The 27,465-nt window shown below is 39.8% G+C and overlaps 1 pseudogene; it reads left to right on the top strand.

Moving 5' to 3' along the window:
* Window positions 1-1,026: 1,026 nt before the first annotated feature.
* LOC142046686 (E3 SUMO-protein ligase ZBED1-like) overlaps window positions 1,027-27,465 on the top strand; it is an 87,409-nt pseudogene continuing 60,970 nt past the window's right edge.

The following is a 27,465-nucleotide window of genomic DNA, read 5'->3' on the forward strand; positions in this document are numbered from 1 at the left end:
TAGTGTGCTGATTGTACTGAATCAAAGCTTTATCAAAACAGAAAACAGTATGAGGGAAGACAGGAGACCAGAGCGCAAAGCCACTTAGCCCACTGGAAGCCTTTTATGTCACAATCTGCAGTTGTTGAAGCCACTGCATGTGGGACACTCCAAGCAGCCATCTGTTACCTGTAGAAGAGTACCTCTCACAGCTGGAGCTTTTCACTCTGCTCAGATAATTATGTGCTGTGATAGGGCCCTGCATGCTGATTCCACTGCCGGAAGGGGCTGGCTACAAGGGAGAAGATAAAATGATTTTTAGTCTGTGACAAACTGAGTCATTCTATGATGCTTTCATGTGAACAGCAGTGAAGAAGCATTCAGCTGAGCTGCATCCTTTAAATAAAGAGTTAGTGTGCAATGTACTAGACTTAAATCGGGAAGCCAGGCCATTGTATTCTCTGGCCGAGTGGCATAGAATTCAGCAGCAAAATGCTAATTTGGTGGCAATATGAAGGGAGCTCGAAATTGTTCCAATTGCATTGAAAAGATTGTAAAAATGGAGCATGAAGTGAGAATAGAAAACTAAACCATATTTTTTAATTGCAGTGCAACTCCTATAGGGTTTAAAAGCTCCAAAGGAGAGACCCTTTCCTTGAATTATGTTTGTGTATGTAGGGGGTGAGAATGGACTAGCATAACATAACAGAAAGAAGGGTCAACCTGAAGTACTGCTTCATGGGATCATAGGCTTGTAGAAGGCAGTGGTTGCTATCTGTAGTTCCTGAACAGCACAGGAGTGAACCTCTATTCCTACAAACTTTGGGAAATCTGCATGACAGCTACCTTCCCTCACTTGCTGCACAGTTCCTAAACCATTCACCCTTTTCAGCCCCTATGACTGTTATAGGGTGGGACAGTCTCTCTCATCACGGCTGCTGTCCTCGTTGTCCCAGATTCCAGATTCCCTTCTAACATTAGTCCGTATGTGGGCAACAGCTTGAGAGTTGGCTCCCACTGGGGGGAAACACAATAAAAACCACAGACATGGAGAAGGCAGATACCATGGTGGGTAAAGCAGATGAGAAGTTGGACAATGGCAAGAAGCTGGTTGTTTTGGTGGATTTATGTGTCAACTTGCCCAAAAAGTAAACCCTCAGGCTTTGACATAAACCAATTTCTAAATATTGGGTGTTAGGAAGAAATCTCTGGGAACATTTTATCCCATAACTGCCTACTGCAAAGTTTCTTCCTCTGGTACTGACCAATATTAGAGACTAGACTAGCCTAGACGTGACTAGATGGGCTGCTGCTCTGATCATACAGGGCTTTTTGAAAGCTCAAAAAGATTTGAGTTCAGGATTGGTTCTTCAAGTGATATTAAATAATCTGCTCCAGATGAAAAATACTGTATACAGGAAAGGGGCCACCCATACACTGTCCATGATGACGTTATGAATTGGATGCTATTTACAGTCAGATCCTATGAAGCTAAAAAAAGAAATAACACTAGAGTAATTCTGGAGGTCACATTACTTAGAGCTGAGTGAATAATTGATTTTTTGATTCAGTGATTGAACTGAATAATTTCCCAAAGACCACCACAATAAAAAACAAAACCAACCCCCCCCCCCAAAACTCTGAACATTTTGGATCAACATAAAATGGATTTTTTTTCATTTTTTCTCTTCAGAACAAACAAAAAAATAATAAATGTGGGTCAAAAATGTTTTGTTCAATCTTAAATGATTTTTCCCATTTATTTTTTTTTCATTTCATGTAGTTTTTGGATGGTTTTTATCCTTTTTCTTTTTTTAAATAGAATCTAGCTAAATTTTGAAACCAAACATCGCTTTTAAATGACAAATCAAAGCATTTTGTCATTTTCCACCAGTTTTTGGAGGGGGGGCTGAAGCTCTTTAATTCAACTCAAATTCGCAGATAGTTTCAGTCAACTCAAAACTGCATTTTTCAAAAAACGAACTATTTGTTCAAAAAACTTCACCCAACTTTAACATTATTTGCTGGAAAAGGGAAACTCTGTTTCTGAAAAATTAATCTTGATCTTGAAATACAAGTATTATTACATAACATGGAGTTTTATTATTAATGGAATTTTTAATACACTGTTGATGAGGCTTTCAGACAAACTAATATGACAGCTTATGAAAATATGAGATGTGAAAATGATGAAGAATCTACTTACTAAATAATCTTGGCACATAGCTGGAGATTTAATTTAGGAATATTTGAAAAATGTTTCTAGTTGTATATTTTTCATATGGTTACAACATTTATAGGATTAATCTTTACTCATGCATTGCTAGAAGCATTTTATTAGCAGCAGAAACACACATTGGACTAGTCATGAAGAGTACCCACATCACTGACCTTTGTTTATGTCATAATTATCACTCTGCCTTTGGAGCCACTTATCCCCAATAGAATAATATGGCTACACTGCTGAAAAATGCTTATCATCTCTTGGAAAATCATTAGACAATTATTCCTATTTCAGACCTCAATGTCAGGCAGCATTTACTGATTTTGATATCATAGATGATTTAATAATCTGTCAGATGGTGAAATATGTTGTGATAGGGAGCTTGTTTCATCTGCAATTCCCTGTATTTACAGCTATCAAAACACATAATTAGAAGCAAAAGACCTGAGATGCCAGCCAACAAATATATCCATTATTCATTAACTGGGGTGGGGGGTTGTTTGTTTTTCTTCTGCTAGTTTCCTAAAAACCTCCCTTTCTTTGGAAAATGGCCAGAAGTATTCATTTAGATTAGTTTATTCAGAAGATCATTAATCAGGTATCAGTGTTTCAAGACACTTTGTTGATCAGCAATTCTTTTTTTAAAAAAAATTACAAGCCTGTAGGATGATGCTGAACTGAATTTAAAACATCTGATGCATTAAGCAATTTCTTTAGTTATATCAGTTTAATCAGTTGCATGGAACATGTGGTTCTTGATCAAGATTTCACCAGAGTTTGAACATTACCAATAGATTTTGCAATAGATTAATTTTGATTTTGTTATTGATAATTTCATTGAATTTTCATAAGATAATAATGAAAACAAATCTACTCAGTGTGGAAAATTGGGGATTGAGAAATGATGGGCCCAATTCAGTACTCCTTAAGCAAGAAAATCTCCAACTGATGTCACTGGCCTCTATGCAGATTTATAAAACAACGTCATAATAAAGCCTAATCTATAATTAAACTGCTTGAAAAGGTGAAAGAGGAAATAAAGAAGGGAGTGAAAGCAGAATTATCCAGTGGGCAGGGTCTGAACTTGTTTGAGTTTCTGGTTCAAAATCCATATTTTGCTGGAAGTGCTGGAGTGTGGACCCTGGGATTATCCTTCCCCTAGGAAATGTTTCTAGATGCAATCTGGTGCATTCCCAAGGCAAATCATTTGTTTTTCCTAAAACACATTTTGATCTGAGGATAAAAATCATTCCTGGTAGGGATGACTTTAACATTTCCCCCTAATGGGGTATTTACAGAATCCATAATATCCATATCAAAGGCGGGGGGGAGGGAACCCTTTCATTCACAATCCATATCATTTTCTGTTCTTCAGTTCAAACTCTGATAGAATCCAGATGTCTTCAGGAGAGTTTTTGCAATGCAGTCTTTCTAGCATATTGACAAAGGTCAGCAAATATGTCCCAAACACTGACAGTTTGTCACAAGAGATAGAGGTAAGTAAAGTAATACATAAGGGCTTTATTCTCATCAGCACCTCATCTATCATTAAAGTCAAAAGGAATGATCCTTTTTTGCTATCTGAGTAGTGACGGTGTCCCAGATTGATGATATGTTGTTATTTGAAATGCACAAGAGCCTCAAGTTTTTTTGAGGAATCGTTCATTACAAGAATCAGCTCTGGGATCCCTCAAGCGTATCTCTTGTATTCTGCTCATTTGTTTCTGGTAATAATATTCAAAGAATTTCTAGATTTTATGTTACACACACACACAAATAAATAAATAAATCCTTTAAAGCTGGTTGACTTTTTCTTTGTTTTGTTGTTGAAAAATAACTTTTTAACCAATATATATACATAGATATATATATTTAATTTGCAGTTTTTTAGTAAAAACCCAGAAACTATAAAACTGGTTTAAATTTGTGGGTTTTGAACACAGTTTATTTTTTACCACAACCTCACAACATTTACCCAAAACATTTTTTGAAAACTGTTTTTTTTACAGTCTTCAATTTTCCAATACAAAAACTAATTTTGTGAGGGGGGGAGGGGAATTCTAAATCTTTTTTCTTTTTTTTCCCAAAATTTCTCAGGAAAAGTCCTTGCTATTTTTCAATCATCTCATTTAAAAAAAATATATGTTCCAAATTTTTCCCTGAGTTTGATCTGTTGCCATTGTTTTCCCTAGAGAAAGGATTCTGACTGCACACCTCTCATAACTCTCCATTGTCATACAGTCCATTTGCTTAAGTTGTGTAAAGGATCAGAATTTGGCCCACGGATTTTAAGCAGTATACTTCTGCATATTCTAAACAGAATTACTAAAGAGAGTTCTAAAGAGAGAGAGAGTTACTAAGCCAGATAATAGTTTTAATAGAAAGATACTAGCATCTTTGAGCAAAACAATTCTAATGGTATAAAACTGTCCCACTATCTCATACACTCAAAATCATATTTAAATAATCAGTTTAAGTCGATGGTAGCTATGCTTATGCATCTGAGGGAAGAGTCTAGCCTGGAGGTCTTTTCAGAATTCCCATTAACTCATTTTTTTATCTTTACTGAAAGGTATTGGAATGATAGTAGATTACCTGAAAGAACATTGGCTGCTATATAGTGTGCTCCTGACATGAAATAAAATCAAGACCTGATAACCATCTCCAGTTCTCTAAGGGCCTGCTTCTGCAACCCTATCAATATGGAGGAACATGAACATGTACTGACAAGAGTAGTCCCCTTCAACTTCAAAGGGACTACTTGAGTGAGTAAGTACAACTCCACAGATTAATTGTTGTAAAGTCCAATCCTGAAGCAACAGACCTGCAGATTTTTTCCTTCTGTGGATTAGCAAAGGTCCTTTCATGGACACCTCTCCTCCCAGCCTACCAATTCTGCATCATATATACCTGTGGAAACTACAATGCTTGGTCAAATGAAAAAGGACTATTAGATAGTATAAAAATATTGCTCGAGCATGCAGGGGTATAATCAGGAAGGCCAAAACACAACTAGAGTTGCAGCTAGCAAGGGATGTGCAGGGTAACAAGAAGGGTTTCTACAGGTACGTTAGCAACAAGAAAAAGGTCAGGAAAAGTGTGGAACCCTTAATGAATGGGGGAGGCAACCTAGTGACAGATGATGTGAAAAAAATTGAAGTACTCAATGCTTTTTTTGCCTCGGACTTCACAGACAAGGTCAGCTCTTACACTGCTGTCCTGGGCAACACAGTATGGGGAGGAGGTGAGCAGTCTTCAATGGTGAAATAACAGGTTAAGGACTATTTAGAAAAGCTCAACATGCACAAGTCCATGGGGCTGGATGCAATGCATCTGAGGATGCTTAGGGAATTGGCTGATATGATAGTAGAGCCATTGGCTATTATCTTTGGAAACTTTTGGTGATTGGGGGAAATCCAGGATTATTGGAAAAAGGCAAATATGGTGCCCATCTTTAAAAAAGAGAAGAAAGAGAACCTAGGAAACTACAGACCAGTCAGCTTCACCTCAGTCCCTGGAAAAATCATGGAGCAGGTCCTCAAGGAAACCATTTTGAAGCATTTAGAGGACAGGAAGGTAATCAGGAAGAGTCAACATGGATTCACCAAGGGAAAGTCATTCTTGACCAACCTGATTGCCTTCTATGATGAGATAACGGGCTCTGTGGATATGGTGAAAGCGGTGGATAGGATATATCTTGACTTTAGCAAAGCTTTTGATATAGTCTCCAACAGTATTCTTGCCAGTAAGTTAAAAAAGTATGGATTAGATGAATGGATTATAAGGTGGATAGAAAGCTGGCTAGATTGTTGGGCTCAACAAGTAGTGATGAACAGCTCGATGTCTAGTTGGCATCCAGTATCAAGCAGAGTGCCCAAGAGCTGGTCCTGGGGACGGTTTTGTTCAACATCTTTATTAATGATCTGGATGATGTGATGGATTGCACTCTCAGGAAGTTCATGGATGACACTAAGCTGTGAGGGAGAGGTAGATATACTGGAGGGTAGGTATAGTATCCAGAGTGACCTAGATAAATTGGAGGATTGGGCCAAAAGAAATCTGATGAGGTTCAACAAGGACTAGTGCAGAGTTCTGCACATAGGATGGAAGAATCCCATGCATCGGTACAGGCTAGGGGCCAACTGGCTAACCAGTAGCTCTGCAGAAAAGGACCTGAGGATTACAGTAGATGAGAAACTAGATATAAGTCAGCAGTGTGGCCTTGTTGCCAAGAAGGCTAATGGCATATCAAGGGAAGTGACTATTCCCCTCTATTCGGCACTAGTGAGTCCATATCTGGAGCATTGTATCCCTGTGATGGGTTCAGTCACAGAGACTTCCTTGTGATTGTCACCTGAAGTGCTGAAACGACCTCTGAGCCCAGTTTCCCTGCTAGCTTGGGACTCCAGAACCCTGCCTTGTTGAGCCCAACATGCTAGCCTGACGCAACACAGACCCAGGTCTGGTTCATGCCCCCAAAGCTTCAGACTTTAACTAAAACTGCTCAGCAGGTTTCCTATCTCAAGCACCCAGACACTCAGCTCTCAATGGAACTCAAACCCCAAACAAATCCGTTTTACTGTGTATAAAGCTTATACAGGGTAAACTCATAAATTGTCTGCTCTCTATAACACGGATAGAAAGGTATTCACAGCTATTGGCTCCCCCAGGTATTAATCACTTACTCTGGGTTAATTAATAAACAAAAGTGATTTTATTAAGTATAAAAAGTAGGATTTAAGTGGTCTCTCACCCTCAGAGATGTTCCAATAAGCTGCTTTCACGAACTAGACTCCTTTCTAGTCTGTACCCAATCCTTTGGTACAGTCCTTGTTAGTTCCAGCAGACATCTTAGGTGGAAAGCAGGGTGTTTTCATGACTGGCAGCCTCCTTTGTTCTCTTCCATCCCCTTTTATAGTTTTGGCACAAGATGGGAATCTTTTGCCTCTCTGGGTCCCCACCCCTCCTGCTAAATGGAGGTTTAAGATGGATTCCAGTATCAGGTGACATGTTCACATGTCCTGTGAGACCCCAGCCTCCACTCTTCCACATGTACTCAGGAAGGGTTGCAAGTAAACAGAGACATTTACAGGTCATTGATTCTGAAGCACCCTTAATGGCTTCCACTTAATGGATTTACATCAGTAATACAAGTTGATATCTTATTTTCTTAACTTCAGACATAGAAATAATGCATGCAAACAAATAGGGTGAACACACTCAATAGATCATAAGTTTTGTAATGATACCTTATAAGAGACCTTTTGCATGAAGCATATTCCAGTTACATTATATTCACACTCATAAGCATATTTCTATAAAACCTTATGGACAGCAACTTCACACCCCCCACTACAGAAAGGACATGGACAAATTGGAGAGAGTCCAGTGGAGGGCAACAAAAATGGTCAGGGGGCTCGGGCACATGACTTATGAGGAGAGGCTGAGGGAACTGGGCTTATTTAGTCTGCAGAAGAGAAGAGTGTGGGGGGATTTGACAGCAGCCTTCAGTTACCTAAAGGGGGTTCCAAAGATTATGGAGCTTGGCTGTTCTAAGTGGTGGCAGATGACAGAACAAGGAGCGATGTTCTCAAGTTGAAGTGGGGGAGGTCTAGGTTGGATATTAGGAAACGCTATTTCACTAGGAGGATGGTGAAGCACTGGAATGGGTTACCAGGGAGATGGTAGAATCTCCATCCTTAGAGGTTTTTAAGGCCCAGATTGACAAAACTCTGGCTGGGATGATTTAGTTGGGATTGGTCCTGCTTTGAGCAGGGGGCTGGACTAGATGACCTCCTGAGGTCTCTTTCAACCCTAATCTTCTATGATTCTATGATAAGTAGAAATGAAACTATTGACTTATTGAGATGTACCCAGCTGCTTGACTGCATCCCCCTCATATTTTACATAGGGGATTGTGATGGGTGCCACTCACTGCTGTGGCACTCCTTCTGGCTCTCCTGGGTATTATCTTAGCCGCCCGTGTGCCCTTGTCTGGTAACATCTCGCTGCTGTCACTTCTGGTCCAAGATGTGTGTCGTCCCAAAGTATACAACATCCTCTTCAGGACACAACACTCCAGCTGTGTCATACTCTGTTCTCTCCCATTCCGGGGGAACCGTAATCCACTGTCCAGCCACTTCCCCAGTGGCAAGTGGAGGAGTAGGGGTGGAGAACTCCAGGTCCCCACCCAGGGCCACATGTTGCGTCCTCTCTAACTGCGCAGTCTACTTCCTTGGGCCACTTCCCTGCAGTCCCTCACCTCCTCTGCTACGTCTCAGGGCCCCAGCATGTCAGCAACCAGCCGGGAGCTCACTCTTGCTCCTCTGATCCTGCCCAGCACTGTGCTGTCTAAGGTGCTAGCTGCCCTCTGTCTGCAAGGCAGCCAGTCCTCCTCGTTCCTCGAGCTTCAGGCAGTGACTGATCTGCTCTGCGCTGCAGCTTTTCTTATATGGACCTGTCCCTCAAATCCTTCTCCAATTGACTGTCTCCTGCACAGTCTCCCTAGGATCCTCCCCAATTGGCTGCCTGTTAGGGTTCTATTAACCCTTTATGGGCTAGTGTGGGGCAGACACCCCATCACAAGGATGTTTATTTCTTTCCACTGGGTTCATGGGTCCACATTTGTTAGTGGTAAAACTCTCTTCCTTCATTGCCTGCAGCCCCTACTGTTCTCATCTCTGCAGGTCATTTTCCATTTGGTTCTGTCCCTCTGTGTATTTGACACCCCTGCAACGTTGATATCCGAACATTTGAACCATGCCGAATTCACACCAAAGGAACATGATTTTAAATATATTTAGTTGGTTGAACAACCCCCATAAATCATCAACAGGAATAGGTAGAGTGAAGACTGATAGATTCTCAGCAGTAATAAATGGGCCACCCCTGGAGTCTGAGAACCACTCATCTAGATGGGATCAACATTGAAGGAGATGGTGGTATGATGAAAAAAAAACATTTTGTACCAGTTACAATAGAAACCCAAGTTTGCAATCATTGTGACAGAAAATTTCCACTTGACAATTTCCACCTCATTATGCAAAGTACAAAGTAATATGAGATGGATGCTTCATCAAGCTCTGAGGAATAATAGAGGACTGCTAAAAAGTGAAAAAGAAAAACCCTGTATAACTTTGTGACAAGGAATGAGGTGTGTAGGGGGGGAGAGGGAGAGAGAGAGAGAGAGAGAAACTGCAGGAGCAGCCTCATAATGTGTAGCAGCTAGAAATGAGCAGTATTACAAAATGGATCCCCTTTGCCACTACAAAACCAGGCCCTACCAACAGCTCCTTGAGGTTTCAGCTTCAGCAGCACTTGTACATATTGCCATGATAATAAAACTATTGAAATGGAAAATCAAAATTGTGTGAAGTTGCATAAAAGAGAAATTACATTTGCCATCAAACATTTTCTTTAAATAGAAGAATCAAAGAACATGGAATAGTTTCTCAAGGTCAGGTGGAAGCCCTGTCCCTGTAAATATTTAGAAGCAGGCTGGATAAAGCACTTATTCAATAGAGTAGGGATGTTTTCATATTGCAAGGTCTACGTGACTTGCTAAGATATTTATCCCATCCGGAGTAAATAAATAATAACTACCTAGCTCTTATACAATATCCGGTATCTTTAGATCTCAAAACCCTTTACAAAGCAGATAAGTATTATTATCTTTACTGTACAGGTGGAGGAAAAGTGGAACAGAGAGGTGAAATTACTTGCCCAAAGCTGTGAGATGGTCAAGATTAGAATCCAGGTGTCCTAAGCCCCAGTCCGGTACATTATAAACAGAAAGGCAAACAATAGAACTGTCTTGACAAGATGGCCAGACATTTCTTACATCCATTTTGCCCGAGAAACATAATTTTTCATAAAGGATCTTAGAATATTTGTATTATAAATCACAGGATGCAAATAAAATTGAAATGAAAAAGCTAACACATAATGCCAAGCATTAAGTTAAATTATCTTCTGTGAATATAGCACCAGAGTGCCACTTAAGTCTTTAAAAAAGGGTACTCTTGGGAGTGAATTTCACCATTTTTAATGTTTGCTGAGTGTTAAACAAAATTAAAAAAAAAAAAAAAAAAACCCTTCCGAAACCTTCTAACACTGTATTTCTAAAGTAATAAAATACACATTAACTGTATTTTCATGGTATAGTTTAAAATTTCCTTATCTGTCTGTTGGGAGGGGCATCACTGTAGAAATAATCTTTAACTCATCCGTACATGCTGATTGAAATAACTACATGGAGTGGATAATAGGAGTCCAGACTGCAGAACCCAATCAAGCTCTACTAAATAGTGTATACACATTCTTACATTGCTACCATGGATTCTTTGTGATTGAGCTATGCTACAATGCAAGCAAGCAGGGAAGTAATACTATAATTAAGAATGAATGGGATAGTTCCTCTAAGAGCTTCATTATCATTTTTAAGTACAAGTGAAAAACACATTTTAGTACATTTGTCAGCTGAATAATTGACTGCATTTGATAATCAGTTAATACTTGTAGAGAAAAAAGAAGGGTTTAATGTTGATGCTTAAAAAAATAAAAGGCACAATCTATAATTCATCACTCAAGGTGAATCTGTAGCTAAAATGGGGGAGCAGAGAGCTATAACAGGCAGAGTGGTGCCACCTCTAAAAGATGAGAGTGCCCATATTTTGGTGATATTAGTTTCTGATGAGAATCATTGGTTTTGGAGAGACATGAGAATTTCAATACAGTACTGTCTTTGTTAGAATAGATAATGATGTGTCAGAGGCTGGGTAATTAGTGTGTTGGTTCTTTTCATTTCAGTTATAAAGAGGTATATTATCACATTAATGCCAGAGGGCATACTGGGAGAAGAAAGGGGAAAGAGAAAGAATGGATTTACAAGCATAAAGCTATTAGTGTTTGTAACCCCCACTTGGAGTTTGCCAGCTCCTGGAACTGCAGACTGAACCTCTAGGTGGGGTCCTAACCTATAGGCTACAATTTTGTCAAAGACAATTTTAGTGAAAGTCACGGATGGATCATGGGCAATAAACAAAAATTCACAGAAGCCATGACCTGTCCCTGACTTTTACTAAAAATGTCCATGAAAAATGAAGAGGGAGGAGGGTCCAGCACTCTGCCCTGCTCTGGCTGGAAGCTGTGGCCCCTGTCCCTGCCCAGTGCCTGGGAGCTGAGAGGGATGCCCACCTGCAGTAGTGTGGGAGATCGCCCGGGGACTGGGGAGCTCTGGGGGATTTCCCCCCTACTCTGGGCTAGCTCTGCATCCATGGGGGGTGGGGAGCTCCGGGGCCCCACCACTCCAGGTGGCAGGAGTACCCTGCAGCGCCCAGCCGCTGAGAGCTGAAGTCATTCATATTTGCAGAAGTCATGGATTCCGTGATATCCGCGACCTCTGTGACCAAATCATAGCCTTAATTATGACATATAATGGCTTACCAAAACCTTCAATGCCATATCCCAGTATTCTTGGAGTCAGGGTGGGGACAGAATGGGCTAGAAATTTCTGCTGAAACCAATAGGGAGGCTTCTGCATGGCATGATCTGGAAGACCTGCACTTCATTGGGACAATGATATGCCAGGGCTGCTCAGGCCTTCAGTGGGAGTCAGAGACCAAGAGACCAGTTTTGATTTCAGTTTTGAGGGAGCTGAGAGAGAAGCAGAACAAATCAGGGAGCCTCTCATTAACTCAAACTCCTTACAAAGGGAGCCTATGAAGTGCTGTGGGATGTAGTGCATGGATCAGGCAGTTCTGGCCCTGCAGAGACCAGCATCCAGAGTGTGAGAAGTCCAACCCAGCACCACCATTGAAAGCCAGCTGAGACCTCTACAGGACTCCAGACCAGGTAACCAGGAGAGGACCCTGCCCCACCCAAGGTGAAGACATAGTAAGGAGATGCTTTGTGTTTAAGCTGGCCAACAGGTACAGCACTTAAATACTCATCTCTGGACTCATCCCCAGCATAGCACCTCCTTGGGAAGGTGCCAGGAAGGGAGCAGGGTCTGGGATAAATTGTGAGTGTTGGGAGATGCAGAAATTGTTGATTTATTAATGTTTAGTACATATTAACCTTCACCATTTCCTTCCCCAGACCTATTTTCCTGTTCTCAGAAAAGTTCCCCTTTGTAATGCTGTTATTTCTATGTGTTTCATTTCTTTGCTTGGGTTTGTGTTGATGTATTTTATTGTTTATTCTACACTGGGTTTTATACTCAATGGTAGCAGTAGTAACATTATTCATTTTTGCAAGGGATAGCATCCCTCATGTCTTGGGCATAGTGAGGAGTCACCATGGGCAGAAGCACCAGGAATCATAAAAAAGAACCTAGACCTCAGCCTATGCCAGGAGAGGGGAGAAGCCACTCCAAGTAACAATCACCAGGGAGGAGTTTGAGCCACACCTCAGAGGAAGGGCTACATGTTAATGCAATATATCTATGTAAATCTCCTATGGTAGCAGTTGGTGAATGAACCCTGAAAGTTTCTCTTCTTATTCAATACTTCTTCCCATTTTGGTAACCCAGGGCATGTCCACACTACCAAATTTAATTGAACTAGCTCATGTCAGAATATAGCCATCAGAGCAATTACATGGTGTGTGCGTGTCTATACTTTGCTCCTTGTGTCGGTGCTGCGTGTCCTCACCAGGACCACTTGTACCAATTGTATTGTCAGTGTGGGGCATTGCAATAATCAAAGTGTCTACACTGAAACTGTGTTGACCTAACTACATCGACCTTGACTCTTTGTGGCTTGTGGAGGTGGAATTATTAAGTCAGTGTAGGAGGACAGTTATGTCAGTGGGTGCGAAATTTTAGTGTAGACACTTACATAGATAGCTTGATGTAAGCCGCCTTGCATCAACCTAATTCTCTAGCATAGACCAGGCTCCAATTTTCAAGAAGATGTACAAACCCAAGAATTATCATTTGTATATTTTCTGCCTGTTACAAAGTGCTCTGCTGTATATGCAGTACTGAGGCCACTCCTTTGCTAAAGTTAGTGGGAGGTTAGCCAAGAAAAATGGTCTGAATTGCTCAAATTGCTGAAGTGGCTCTGTTCAAGACAGGAACACATGCCCCTTTCTTTCATCAGCAGTTACACACTTTTTTCTTTAAAGATTTAGGAATTTGCCATACAGTATTTAATGGTGATCAAACCTATTTTTATAGGTTTCTGCAGGAATTACTAAAAAACCTATAGAATTTTATAGAGACTATGCTTTCTGTAGTTTTTTTAAAACTACCTTATATAATCTTACAGCAGAGATATAATTCTTTATTATATTCTATGGATCATCCAAGAAGCCTATAATTATCATTTTCTATTAAATTTTATGGCAGTTTCCATAAGGAAAGAGATACTATCATGCCATAATGCATGGCCATAAGACAGGTTTGAAAAAAAAGGCGGGGGGGGGGGTTATAAAACCTACTTTAAATATAATCCTAATATAAATGTTTACAGATTTAAACACAATTTAAAGTTTAATTTAACATTCCCTTTTAATATTATGCACACAGAGACAACAGCATTTTGCTAATGGCGTGACAGCCAGGAAGTAAAACTAGCTAGAAACAACATTAAAACTAAGTCTATTTTCATTTGCCAGAGGGACTAAAATAGTCAAAGGAAATGGAATACAGTTTTGTCAAACTTAAACATTCAAAAATCCTGAATCTAAAAGAATGGCTTAAAAATCCTGAGCTTTAAAACATAATAAATTTTGCATTTATTTTGGTTGCCTCTGTTTTCTGAGACTTTCAGGTATACCTGGGTTATGTTTTCAAACTTCTTTCTACAACTTAGAAACTCAGTTAAAAAAAAAAAGAAGAAGAAAACAAGCCAGCTGAGATTCTCATGTAATAACCTGACTCTAGGAGCTAAGGCCTAAGAAAAACATCAGGAGACTCAATAAAATTGACAGAGTTTGCAACAATGGTAGTACAGGTTTGAAAGTACAATAGATTTTTTATTTTTTTTTAGTTTTAATAACCAGCAATAAACAATAAAATTATATTGCACCAAATCCTCAGGCCCAGTTAAGAAGGAATAATGGGCTCACTAACTTGTTATCCACACATCAGGTTAGTCTGCACTGGCAAGCTGACCTTGAACATGAGTGAGATTTTGGTGTAAAGAGGAGGAAGGCTCTGCACTTGTTCTGTGGTTTGGAAGTCAGAGGGTGGAGGGATCACGGACCTCCTGCAAAATAGATTCCTGATCTTTCTCTATCCCCGTCTAATGCATGGTTGCTTCAACCGCACCATAAAAGGTCCATGCAGAACAAGAGAAGAGCAATTCATTGAGTGAGCATGTGCCTCTTTTGCTGTGTGGAAGTCAACGATGCTTTCCAATCCCTTTGGAGAGGCTAGTGCTGGTGGTCTGGAACAGTCTTAGTGCTCACAGGAGTATAAATACTGTGGATGAAATGGCCTCTCAAAAGTCAGTGGCAAACTTCACTAAGGTCCAAAGTTTCTGGTGGTGGGAAAGTTCTTTGGCCCATATCCTCCAAAGTACAGTATTTAAGCACCAAATTCCTACTGAAATCAATGGGGGTTAGAGACACCTAAAAACCTTTGAGGATCAGAGCCTTTGTTTCTCCTCCTCCCATCTCTACAAACTTGTGAAGAAGTCAGAAACAACTGAGTCCATAATATTCCATCAAAACCCAACTAACCAACATGAAGACTTTCTACATTTATTGTCATATGGTCACTCTCCACCAAACAAAAGGTCCCTTCCTGATTACTATGCCTGTGCACCTACCCTTTTCAGGATACATTACACATCACTGTACGTGTGAGATGATACTTCCTCCTTTGTTTGTGATGAACGGTAAGACCTCAAACACTGGATCTGCAACATCACCAACTGAATCAGGCAGGAGGAGGAGGAATACTAAGTGAGAGCTTCTGTTTACACGCAAATACACTGGTAATAAGGATCAATGGGGAACAGGCAAAGCAGAAATATGTGACAATTCAGCAGGGGTTTAGCAAATGACTATAATTTTTAAAGTTTACTTAAGTGTGACAGTGCTTATTTGAACATTTTTGTTAAAATGATGGCATATGTTTAATTTGAGAAAGGAATACTAGATTTTGTGTGCATTGTACCAAGTGCCATACAATGCACCCTGGAACTACAAAACTGCAATTTTTTCTGCTACCTCAGCAAATGTCTGTTTGTAGCTACAACTTCACCAAAAGGCAATAAAGCAAAAAGCTTATTCATCTCACTAAGGGGATGTAAGTTCTATTTATTTAAAATGAAGTTCTAAGACAGGCTTCTTCAGTTTTTGTATGAACAGTGTATCACTTTCATTTAGAGGCAGCAAATCTTCACCCTCAGTAAAACTGCCTTGCAGAGGAAAAAATATGATGTTTACTTAGTGATAAACAATTTTCAGATGAGACGGGATGTTGGCTGTGAGATGAGTTATATGAAATTTGAAAATTAAAAAGTACAGGAAACATGTTTATTTTAGAGATGTTCCTATTAAATAAAACAAGAGTTCTAAGTCTGTGGAACATGAATGCTTCATAACATGTAACAAGCAAATCTCTTCTTATAGAGCTGACTTTTCAGTTAGGAATAGACAAAACAATTCCAGTAAAATATCAACACTCAACTGAACATCAGCTCAAAACTCAGGGTAAATCTTTTATTAAAGGACTCCTTTTTAGAGACTTAAAACATCTGGGGCTTGTGAATAGAGAGGCATGACAGGCTGGGAAATATCTGTATTATTTTTTATGAATAGAGTCTTCCCCACTGGCTTGCCTCTTTGGGTATGTTGACAGGCAGCGATCAATCCAGCGGGGATTGATTTATCGCGTCTAGTCTAGAGGCAATAAATTTATCCCTGAGCGCTCTCCCATCAACTCCTGTACTCCAGCTCAGCAAGAGGCGCAGGCAGAGTCAACAGGGGATTGTCAGCAGTTGACTTACCATAGTGAAGACACCATGGTGAATAGGTCTAAGTAGGTCGACTTCAGCTACATTATTCACATAGCTGAAATTGCATAACTTAGATCGATCTCTCCCACCCCAGCATAGACCAGGCCTAAGTGTGTGTTTGTGACAGGTTACTTGCCGAGACATTAGATCCATAGGGATAGTTAAAGGAAACGAAGAAGGTAAATCAATGGCCAAGAGAAGGAACAGCCTAACAGACACTCAAGCAGACTAGCCAAGTATATAGCCAGGAAGAGACAACTCCTCAGCCCAAGCAGACTGACACACAACTGTTTTGCCAAGGCTGAAATGAGAGAGATCAAAGAAAACACTAAACCAATAGAGGCTCCTGGGACCTAGTGAATGGCCAGGAATACTGCCAAGGTTATCAGTGAAAATGGACAGGATGGCAAAGAGTTAAAGAGAGACATGAAGCACCTGCTGTGAGCAGGAGGACAGTCCATTTATCCAGCCAGAGACTGGGATTCACTGAGTTTAGGGGAATTTACAAAAGATGGCAAGGAAAGAGTAAGATGTAAATAAGACTTATGCATGTAGAACTTTTATTGATTTTACCCTTTGCTCTACATGCTGTATACCTTTCGGGGGAGGAACAAACAATGCTTTGTACTGAAGAGGCTGCTTTTGATTCACTTTAGTCAACTTTGTGGTCCCAGGAGTGAAAGGGCTATGGGCGCCAAACTAGGGTGACCAGATAGAAAGTGTGAAAAATCTGGATGTGAGGCGGGAAGTAATAGATGCATATATAAGAAAAAGCCCCAAATATCAGGACTGTGCCTATAAAATTGGGGCATTTGGTCAAACTCTTCTGGGCCTGTCAGGTTAGCACAGTTGGGAACCAGGGGACTGCAGCCTAAAGATCCAGTATAAGGGTGGCTGGACTGTGTGGTGCCAACCCAAGTGACATGCAGGAAGCCAGGCCTATCACCTAAGGCAGTGGTTCTCAACCAGGGGTATGAAACTATTACTGAAAAAATACTTATTTTCTCATTTTCACCATATAATTATATAATAAATCAATTAGAATATAAATATTGTACTTACATTTCAGTGTATAGTATACACAGCAATATAAACAAATCATTGTCTACGAAAATTTAGTTTGTACTGATGACTTCGCTAGTGCTTTTTTATGTAGCCTATTGCAAAACAAGGCAAATATCTAGATGAGTTCATGTACCCCTTGCAAGATCTAATTTTGGTATATATTTATTTTCTATCTAAATAGCTCTTTCTGTTGGCTTTCTTATCAAGATCCTCAAGTTTCCTCCTCAAGAATCTTTAACAATGTTTAATATATAATTAATTCAATTTAACCATCAATATTAATAAATCCAAACCCGATGAACCTTGCCTCAAATACATATCAGATTTGTTGAGAGATTTGTTGAGAGATTTGTTAAGGTGTGAGAATCTTTTGAATAAAATGTCATGGTTTTATACCAAAAGCGTGTGAAATTCTAGATTTCACCTGTTTTTAGCGTTAAATGACTTGGAACACAGTGGATGCATTTCAGTTTGAGTCTTTGAGTTTATTTGAACCCAAATCCCAAAGCAAAATTCAGGGGATGAGAATCCATGAAACTCCGACCCAAGATATTTTTAATCCAAACCAACATATTTTTATAGATTCATAGACTCATAGATTCATAGACTCTAGGACTGGAAGGGACCTCGAGAGGTCATCGAGTCCAGTCCCCTGCCCTCATGGCAGGACCAAATACTGTCTAGACCATCCCTGATAGACATTTATCTAACCTACTCTTAAATATCTCCAGAGATGGAGATTCCACAACCTCCCTAGGCAATTTATTCCAGTGTCTAACCACCCTGACAGTTAGGAACTTTTTCCTAATGTCCAACCTAAATCTCCCTTGCTGCAGTTTAAGCCCATTGCTTCTTGTTCTATCATTAGAGGCTAAGGTGAACAAGTTTTCTCCCTCCTCCTGATGACACCCTTTTAGATACCTGAAAACTGCTATCATGTCCCCTCTCAGTCTTCTCTTTTCCAAACTAAATAAACCCAATTCTTTCAGCCTTCCTTCATAGGTCATGTTCTCAAGACCTTTAATCATTCTTGTTGCTCTTCTCTGGACCCTCTCCAATTTCTCCACATCTTTCTTGAAATGCGGTGCCCAGAACTGGACACAATACTCCAGTTGAGGCCTAACCAGCGCAGAGTAGAGCGGAAGAATGACTTCTCGTGTCTTGTTTACAACACACCTGTTAATGCATCCCAGAATCACATTTGCATTTTGAATGACTCTAAGCAAAACCTTCTTTAAAGTCAAGTTTAATTTCAGTGAGCTTTATCCATCCTCTATGATTTTCTTTTTTGAGACCTTATAGACTAACAGACGTATTGGAGCATGAGCTTTCGTGGGTGAATACCCGCTTCATTGGATGTTGCATCCGACAAAGTGGGTATTCACCCACTAAAGCTCAAGCTCCAATACATCTGTTAGTCTATAAGGTGCCACAGGACTCTTTGCTGCTTTTACAGATCCAGACTAACACGGCTACCCCTCTGATTTTTTGAGACCGTGAGTATAGATGCTGTATATATCCTCCTAAGCATCAGTTTGGTCAGCGATCAGGAAAATGCCAATGTGAACACATGGGTAATGTGGAAAATGGAAAACCTTGTTCCTATCTTGCTATGTTTCATGTGACAATGGAAACAAATTAACCCAGTTAGGTAATTGATATTGCGCCTATCTGGGTATTAGTATTCATTAAGTTTCAGTCAGCAATTTTTCATTCACTAAGTTTCAAAATAAAAAAAAAAAATTGCAAGACTCCTTGGAGTAAAAGAGGTCACAAAGTCCCCAGCACTGAGAACATCAGCTAATGTGTATGTTCTGTACTCTGCAAAATAATGGACTTTTGGAAGCTAATGCCTTTTTTGAGAAATAATAGGCAATTATGAGGAAATGTGCAGTATTAGTTTTTTTTTATTTTGTAGCTTAGCTCAACCTGTGTGCAAATTTGTTTTGGCAACATTTATCTGATTTTTATTTACGTTCAAGGAAATGTCCTGTGAATGCAATATTTCCAATGAGAATTCCCAACTTTTAAAGCTGACATAATGGCATTAAATGTAAACACTATTAGCCCAGTGGTGTTATGAAGCAGTTCTGTTCCATGTGCTTACAGAGTTAAATAAGCTGAGTTCAGTTCCTAAAGTAAGTTTTATTGGGGTTTACTTCTGTTTGCCCTGAAATCTCAGCACATTTTAGGGAGAGTGAGCTTTTCTTGGTCTTTATCAAAAAAGCAACTTATTAAGGGCTGATCCTGGGCTGATTCCTCCTTTCCACTGCAAAACTCATTAATTTCAAGGGATGTAAATTCTGTGAAGATCTCCATTGAGATCTTCTTTCTGGATCATTCTATGGGGAAAGGAAGATGACAGCACAGAAGAGGTTGTGGGATGCACCCACAAACTCTCAGCTAGCTCCCTGGTGATCTGCAAAAAGTTAAGACCTTCCACAATCCCTTTGTACCTCCTCAGCATATCTGTGCAGCCACAGCCACTTTTAGGATGTCAGAGGATACCCACCCTGAAGAGAGCTTCATGGGAAAGAATTATCCTAGGCTGTCTTATTTTTCCTGCCACATCTGGTGGTCTGGCCTGACTGAAGAAGCAGAGATCCTGAAGAATAGACCCTCTGATCAATAACTTCATAGCATATATGCTGCCACCAATTCTTGTTCAGGAATGTTCCTATGTCAGGGGATTTTGTTGTATAGATGATGAACATGTGTAGCAGTTTCCTGACTCTTATGTGAGGGCAGGTCTTGCTTCCTCAGCTGAATCACAAACAGAGAAACATTTCTAATAGTGTCTGGATGACAACTGAAAAATTATATTCTGCTCATACAGCAATGCTTCTCAAATTAGCACTCAGCAACCTCCCTTCTCAGAGCTCCCTTGATTTTAGTTTCACAAAAGATGCTAATGTTTTACAAGTTTAATGTGTGAAATTGCTTTGTCATAAATCAGTGCCTTCATTTTGACTTTTACTGCATTTTAATTTCTGTCTGGAAGAGCCCTAAGTGTATATAATGATTGTGAATTCTGTGTCAAGTTAAAAAAAATACTTTCACATCTCTAGGATACATGGGAAAGAAGAACATTCTTTTAGGAGTGGGGAAAGGAAAAATACACTGTAGTCCTGGCATGCAGTACCGTTTTTTTTTCTTTCTAAGGCCAAAGAGGTGGCAAACACATACATGATTATTAATAAATCCCATAACTATTGTGGAAACTCTCAGCTATAGAGCCTCTGCAATGTGGAGCCTGCCACAGCTGGTGGTCTGTCCTGACTGCAGAAGCAGAGATCCTGAAGAACAGACCCTCTGATCGATAACCTCATAGCATATATACTGCCACCAGTCCTTGTTCAGGAATGTTCCTACATCAGCAGATTTTGTTGTGTAGACGATGAACATGTGTAGCAGTTTCCTGACTCTTATGTGAGGGCAGGTCCTCTTTCCCTGCTGAATCACAAACAGGGAAACATTTCTAATAGTGTCTGATGACAACTCAAAAATGAAGCTGTCCCCTATGGGTGGAGTCTGGGGTTTATCAATTCAAAGATACCATTCATCACAACAATCATGGTGTGTGTGATGTGGGAGGTAGCCTCTCAACAGTCACACCCCCACCCCCAAACCCTAACACTTAGCTCATTTTAAAAATGTAAATACATGACCACTGGGGGAAAAATATACATCACCATTCATCAAAGCACATCTTGCTATTCTGCTCCCCCGCACCCGAATATATAGGGAAGGATGGTCTGGTAGATAGGCCATAGAATTTAGACTCCAGAGAGCTGGATGCAATGCCTGCTCTGCCACAGACTGCCTTTTTGAACTATCTATCCTGTCCCTTAGTAAAGTGAGGATAACAGCTCCCTACCTTTCAGGGCTGCTGTGAAGATAACAACCATTAATAACTGAGAGGCACTCAGATACTGTGGTGATGAAGGCCAGACAGACAGTGTTTTGTCCAGATACTTTTGTACAAAAGAAGCATTACAACATATTAAAATGAATTTGATACTTTTGAAAAATGCTGGCTCCACAACCAGGGAGGGTGAAGTCCTCCATTTGTCGACAGAACATGCACAGCAGGAGAAGCAGCTTCAAGCCTACTTCAACCCTCATATACAGACATCACCTTCTGGGAGCTCAGTATCCCAGTTCAGTCTTTGACCCCCTCCACTGAGTTTGCCACACCAGCACTTTTTCTATGATTTTGCTGCAGTTTACTCAATGTCTCAAAAAATGCTCTCACAGCTCAAGGTGGACTGACAGTGGATACATCTGTCCTATAGATACAAGCAAGAAGAATAAATGCCATCTGATAGTTGTTAGTGTTGATTCCCCAGCAAAAATAGCTAGCTACTCTGCCCTATGTCCCTTTGTTGCCATATGCCCTTTTAAAGTTTTAATTTACAGCCTGTGCCTCTTGGTCCTATCATTTGGCCTGTTGTTATTGTAACATTTGTCTAACATCACTGCTGTTCCTGTCTCAGGTATCCCTTTATAGGGGTTACTGCATGCAGCGTTGCAGATGTTGCCTGTAGTTTGCTGGAGGTGGATAATTTTTTTCCCCAGCATTGGAACACAGTCAGTCATTGTTAATTGCTACAAGACGGAGTGTGGCTAATTTCAAATTCAGCTGAAGCTTGCTCTTTGCTTTAATGTGTCGTCCTACTCAATCATAATATAATTTACTGGAGGTGAATAAAAAACTTTTTCTTGTGACATTTGAGATGTTTTGTTATATGGATTCTGGCTATGTTCCTTTTATCATTTGTTATGGTACAGGCGATCTCTTAATGGGTTTACATATAATGAAGGGCTCTTAATGCCATTCAGTTCCTTTCTAGTCCTGTTGAAGTGATCAGCCTTTACAAACTCTTGTGTTCTGTATGTTTTATTGGCCAGACTGGCTGCTAACAATGAACATTTGGTGTTTGGAATCACGATCCGGGAGGTGAAGTTTAGCTTTCTAGTCAGGAGTAAACCAAGGCACATTTCCCATAGTAATGTCTTCATTACATTATGTCAGCCTTATTTGACAATGCAGAAAGGACAGAAAGATCAGTTAGGCTATAAACTTGTGAAAAATGTGTGAGCCTCTTGGAAGTACCTTCTTAAGGCATTCCCTATATCCTGCTCACAGGATGGAGCTAGAGGAAAAGCAGTTGTCTGCATCTTCAAGGGACAAAACTTTATATACTTCTGAGTTTTAAGAAATAGTGTTATTAAGACTGTCTCAAAGTATCCCCAAATGCACTGACTATAGTTATATTCCACCTTTATTAAAAGACTCTCCTCTACTAAGAAATGAGTTTGGTGATCTCTTGAGTGGTCACTTAGGGGAGGTTTAAATGTTAATATAATAAAGAGATTGTGCTTCTTCTCAACCCATCAACTCCTCAGAATTTTGCAGGAAAGTTACTATAATAATAATTTCAAATAAAAAAAGGGTTTCAGAGTAGCAGCCGTTTTAGTCTGTATCCACTAAAAGAACAGGAGTACTCATGGCACCTTAGAAACTAACAAATTTATTTGAGCTTAAGCTTTCGTGAGCTACAGCCCACTTCTTCGGATATATAGAATGGAACATATAGTGAGGAGATATATATACATACATATACATTTCCCACCTTTTCATGTTCTCTGTTTGTATGTATATATATCTTCTCACTATATGTCCCATTCTATGCATCCTATGAAGTGGGCTGTAGCCCATGAAAGCTTATCCTCAAATAAATTTGTTAGTCTCTAAGGTGCCACAAGTACTCCTGTTGTTTTTGCAAATAAAAAAAAAGTGAACTGAAATTTTCTTCCCAACTCCAAGCACATCCAAACTGGAGACATTTTTGAGATTCAGAAAAATATATATATATATAACTTCACTTTCTTTTTCTCTTCTTGCTGTACTATTCATATCAGAGTTATTTCTGGTGCTAAGGAGAGGAAATATAAATGCAGGCCCACCATGAGCAAGGTTGTTTTCATATATTAGACACAATTAGGAGCAAGGAGAATCAGAAATGATGTGAGAAACACTGCTCCTGTGAGATTTGCAGCCCCACTTCTACATATAAGTCTATAAGAACTGAAAGTATGGATGTCTTTATGGGGGGGAGGGGACTTGAGTATAATGCAAGATGATGTTTGTTGGACATAATACCTTTAAGATGGGTAACCTAGCAGAAGCTCTGCAACAAGAGTGGGCAGACATGTTCCTGGATATACTAACCGATCATGGGGTAAAGGTGCAAAATTAAAGATCTAGGATCAGAGATCAAAAGAGGCTTCAAAGTTCCACAGTGTTTGGATCAATGTTTTTGGGTGGCTCCATCTCTAGTGCTAAGCACCTCAAATAACATTTTGCTGCACATCAGTTCTGTTGGATTGTGTGTGTGTGGGTTATGCTATATGAAACCACTGCAACTGAAATGATTAACTACTCCAAAATGATAATCCTCCTGTTTAGTAAATTAAGTATTATTTATGAACCAGATTCTCAGCTGGTGTAAACTGATGCACCTTCATTTACTTCAACAGATTTTAGAGTCTGTTTACCTCAGGCACATATTTCTATGCAGGTATTTTTTGCATTTCTTTGTAGAAACTATAGCACCATTAATAGATCTATAATATGCCTGTAAGTGTAAGTGAGAATATTAGTTTTTAGGTGTTGTGTGGACTTGAAAATCTAGTATATGTGCCAGGCCTTTTGTAGTACATCTTCCAGGCCTTTTTCAAACCCACATTGTCAAGAAAACGCAGGTTTGTTTAGCACCTGTGCAGATCCAGCTCAGTGTTTAAAAGATTATATTCACACCATCAGACATATTACCCTTTTCGGTGTAAATCAGGCATCCATTTCCAGCCTTAGGGCTGGCACTGTTAGCGCTTTATATTCTCAGTACTACAGGTTTCCATAATGCTGGTGATGTGGGAGGGACTTTGGAAAGTTCTGCTGAATGCTAAGTAAATGGGAGGCACTTTCAGAACCAGACCTTCCACCCTACATCTTTCTTCTTCTTCTTTACTTGTCTTTAACACTTGCTTCCCAAGTTTCAACCTCTCCCCAACACTCCGCTATATGCTAAGCAGCCAAATTCACATAGTCCCTATCAGTAATTCCTAAAACCCCAATGTAACCCAAGCAAAGCCTGCTCAGTGTGATACTCTGTCCCTCTCTATTGGTGGCTAAACCACTCAGAGATTGATGAGCCAGCTATAGCCTTGGCCATCCTTTAGCTCAGGCAGGAGAGGCTTATGCACTAAGCTCAAGAGGTACCAAGTTTGATCCCTACTGCTGCGAATCAGGGTCTGTCACCATTGGGCCTATAAAAAAAGAACCCACAAACTAAACCTAACCTTTGGTTTAAGGAATTATAAGGGTCTGATCCAAAAATTGGAATCTTTCCATTCACTTCAGTGGCCTTTGGATCAGGTACTAAAATTAGTGTAATTTATAACTTCTTCCTTAGCTTGTAAATTATGTCAATTTAGCTTCACTGACCAGTAATTTACACACCTTATACAGATCAGCTATGAATTTGACCCACTGCATTTTATAAATAAAAGGGTTAAATTCAACCAGAAGGGTGAAATGAGGTTTCCACTGCATCTCCCTGGCAATGATCACTCTGATCATGGAGTATTGTCCATGAATAACCACACTACACAATGAATGAAGAACAAGTCCAAACTGGGTTTAGCACACACATTCCCTTTGGGAACTGGTGACAGAGGAATTTACATTGTAATGGTTTAAATTTCCCCCATCAATTTATCATTGTGTCAATGAATGATGTCTTCTTTTTTTTTATAAAACAAGAGCTAACATGGTCATTAAAGAGACACAGAATTCCAGCCAATTTAGGAGTCTCTTATACCCTATGCAAAATGCTATTAACATTTTGAAAACCAGCCAGATGGGGTACATCCAGAACAGACAGAGAAGGAAATAAAAAAGATTGCTAAGGAACCTGCAGAAGCAGACAGGGCTGGTTGTTTACTGCTAACAACTAAGCATGTTGTTCTACAGTAACACACATTTACCATTTGGGATGTGTCCCATGTAATATTTAAACTTCTGACAGCTGGGTCAGGAGAGAATCCGCGTGAAGCAAAAAGAAGCCATAGGCACTTGCTAAAACCTCTAGCCGAGCCAACACTTTTGCAAAACTACAGCACTGTGAATTATTCAATGGCAGCAAACCACCAGCCAAATAAATAAATAAAATACATTAAATAAAGCACGCAGCAGCAGGTAGCATGGTGCTACTATGAGTGCAGTGCGGAAAGCGGAAAGAGCTACAGAGGGAAAGAATGAAAGCACAGGACTAACAGTTACAAAGCAGTGAGTGTTGAAATGCCTGGATTATACAGCCATGTCATCTCAATGTTATATTTAAAACATTCACATCTGCAATCGGAGAGGAGGATGAGATTCGACTGATCATTATATTGCACAGAGGATAGCATCTGCTGGCTACAAGCAGGACCATTTGTTTGGCAGAACAAATATGTGACCGCAGGGAATTCATCCCAGCAAATTTACTGCCACTGACACTGTGTTACGGTAGCAAAAGTGAGGATCAGCTTATCACATGCTATAGATGGCTGCTCAAGGAATATGCCATAATAGGTTATTTGATATGAATTACCTGAACCACTAGTATGGGCTCTAAAGTGACACTGACTACATCAGCAAGAGCTGAATTGAAGTTTATAAGGAGTGAACTGCTACATTATTCATTAAATAGCACCGTTTCCAAAATATATCAAAAGTAATTCAAAGCTCTGGCTTAATTACTTATACTATCTATAAGGTCATTTTAAAAAGATGGTATCTGATTATTTTGTGACTGTATATATCAGTTGGATCTGTTTTCCAGCAACCTTGATATGGAAATTTATATGGAGTGGCAAATTACATCAAGTTATTTACTGCTGGTTAATTTCATTAATACACTCCATAGGAGAAACTGAGTTCCCCATCTCTCTTTTAAGTACAAATAACCCCCTGGGTGACATACTGTATGAAACCCAATTACTGTATATAATAAAATGACACCACAAATAAAAACAAATTTCCTAATTCAGTTACTTTCAGAGACAAACACTTAGTAAACATGCATTTGGCACTGACTCAGCAATCAGCACCAAGAGATAGTTTACAATAATAATCTAAAACATGTGATTATTGGTATCAGGTGAACAGGGCTACAGAACCCAAGATGGCCCATAATTTCTTGCTTCCATTGCATAGGTTCAGTGCAGGGAAAGTGGGTTGTTTTTCATCAAGCTCTCACTGGACTCCACGTGACAGAGCTGGGCTCTGTTTCACCTCTCCATGGAGTCAATATTTCAGTGTCTCGCTAAAATCTCAGCCAACAGATTTGTGAATCTATCTGTTTTGGATATGCCAATTCAGATTTTGCACCCATAAAACAAATGTGCTTGCAGTTATTAGTAGCACTTGTTATTTCTTTTAAAGGGGAGGCTAGGTTAGCTCTCGACACTGTGTACATATATAATAAAAGATACTTCTAGCTCCAAAGAGCTTACAATCTACATTTTGTGGGTACATTTTTAGAGGCCCATTGAAACTCTGGCTGTTGGAGATAAATGGATGTAGCAGCTGTGAAAGGATCCTAATATGTAGCCCAGCATGTAGAGGAGAATTTGGAATGGGATAGGGGAAGGAAGGGGCATGGCCAACATTGGATCCATGTTTAAACAGACAGAATGCGCACAACCCCAACTTATAGGGGGATGAAGGGGTAGTGGAATTGAATCCTGTCCATGTGGGTAACGTGGGTAGAATCTATTCCCTCATAGTTCCATCATAGTGTTCCACTCTTGGCCATTTGCTCCAGTTTCACCCTAGACACATATATGCTAATACTATTATGATTTTTCTGCATGGGCTGAATTTAGACAATGTTAAATGAAACTTACTTAAAAAAGTAATGTGGGTCTTCCAATCCTTTACACTTCCTGAGGCACATCTCTTAATTCTTTGACTAAATGTTACTGAGATACCAGAATCAGTTACATCAAGTTTTATGAGAAAAGGACAGTCTAAGAGCAAGACAGGAGGGTTTGATTTATTTTCTGTTCTCAATTCCTTCCTCTCACACCAGCTATAAGCAATAGTTCCCTTAGGTGCTGGTTTTCAGAGGCATCTGCTTCACTTTAAATGCATTAAAAAATTCCAATCCAAACACA

The sequence above is a fragment of the Chelonoidis abingdonii genome, chromosome 4 (genome assembly GCF_003597395.2).
Source record: "Chelonoidis abingdonii isolate Lonesome George chromosome 4, CheloAbing_2.0, whole genome shotgun sequence".
In the NCBI taxonomy this organism is placed as follows: domain Eukaryota; kingdom Metazoa; phylum Chordata; order Testudines; family Testudinidae; genus Chelonoidis; species Chelonoidis abingdonii.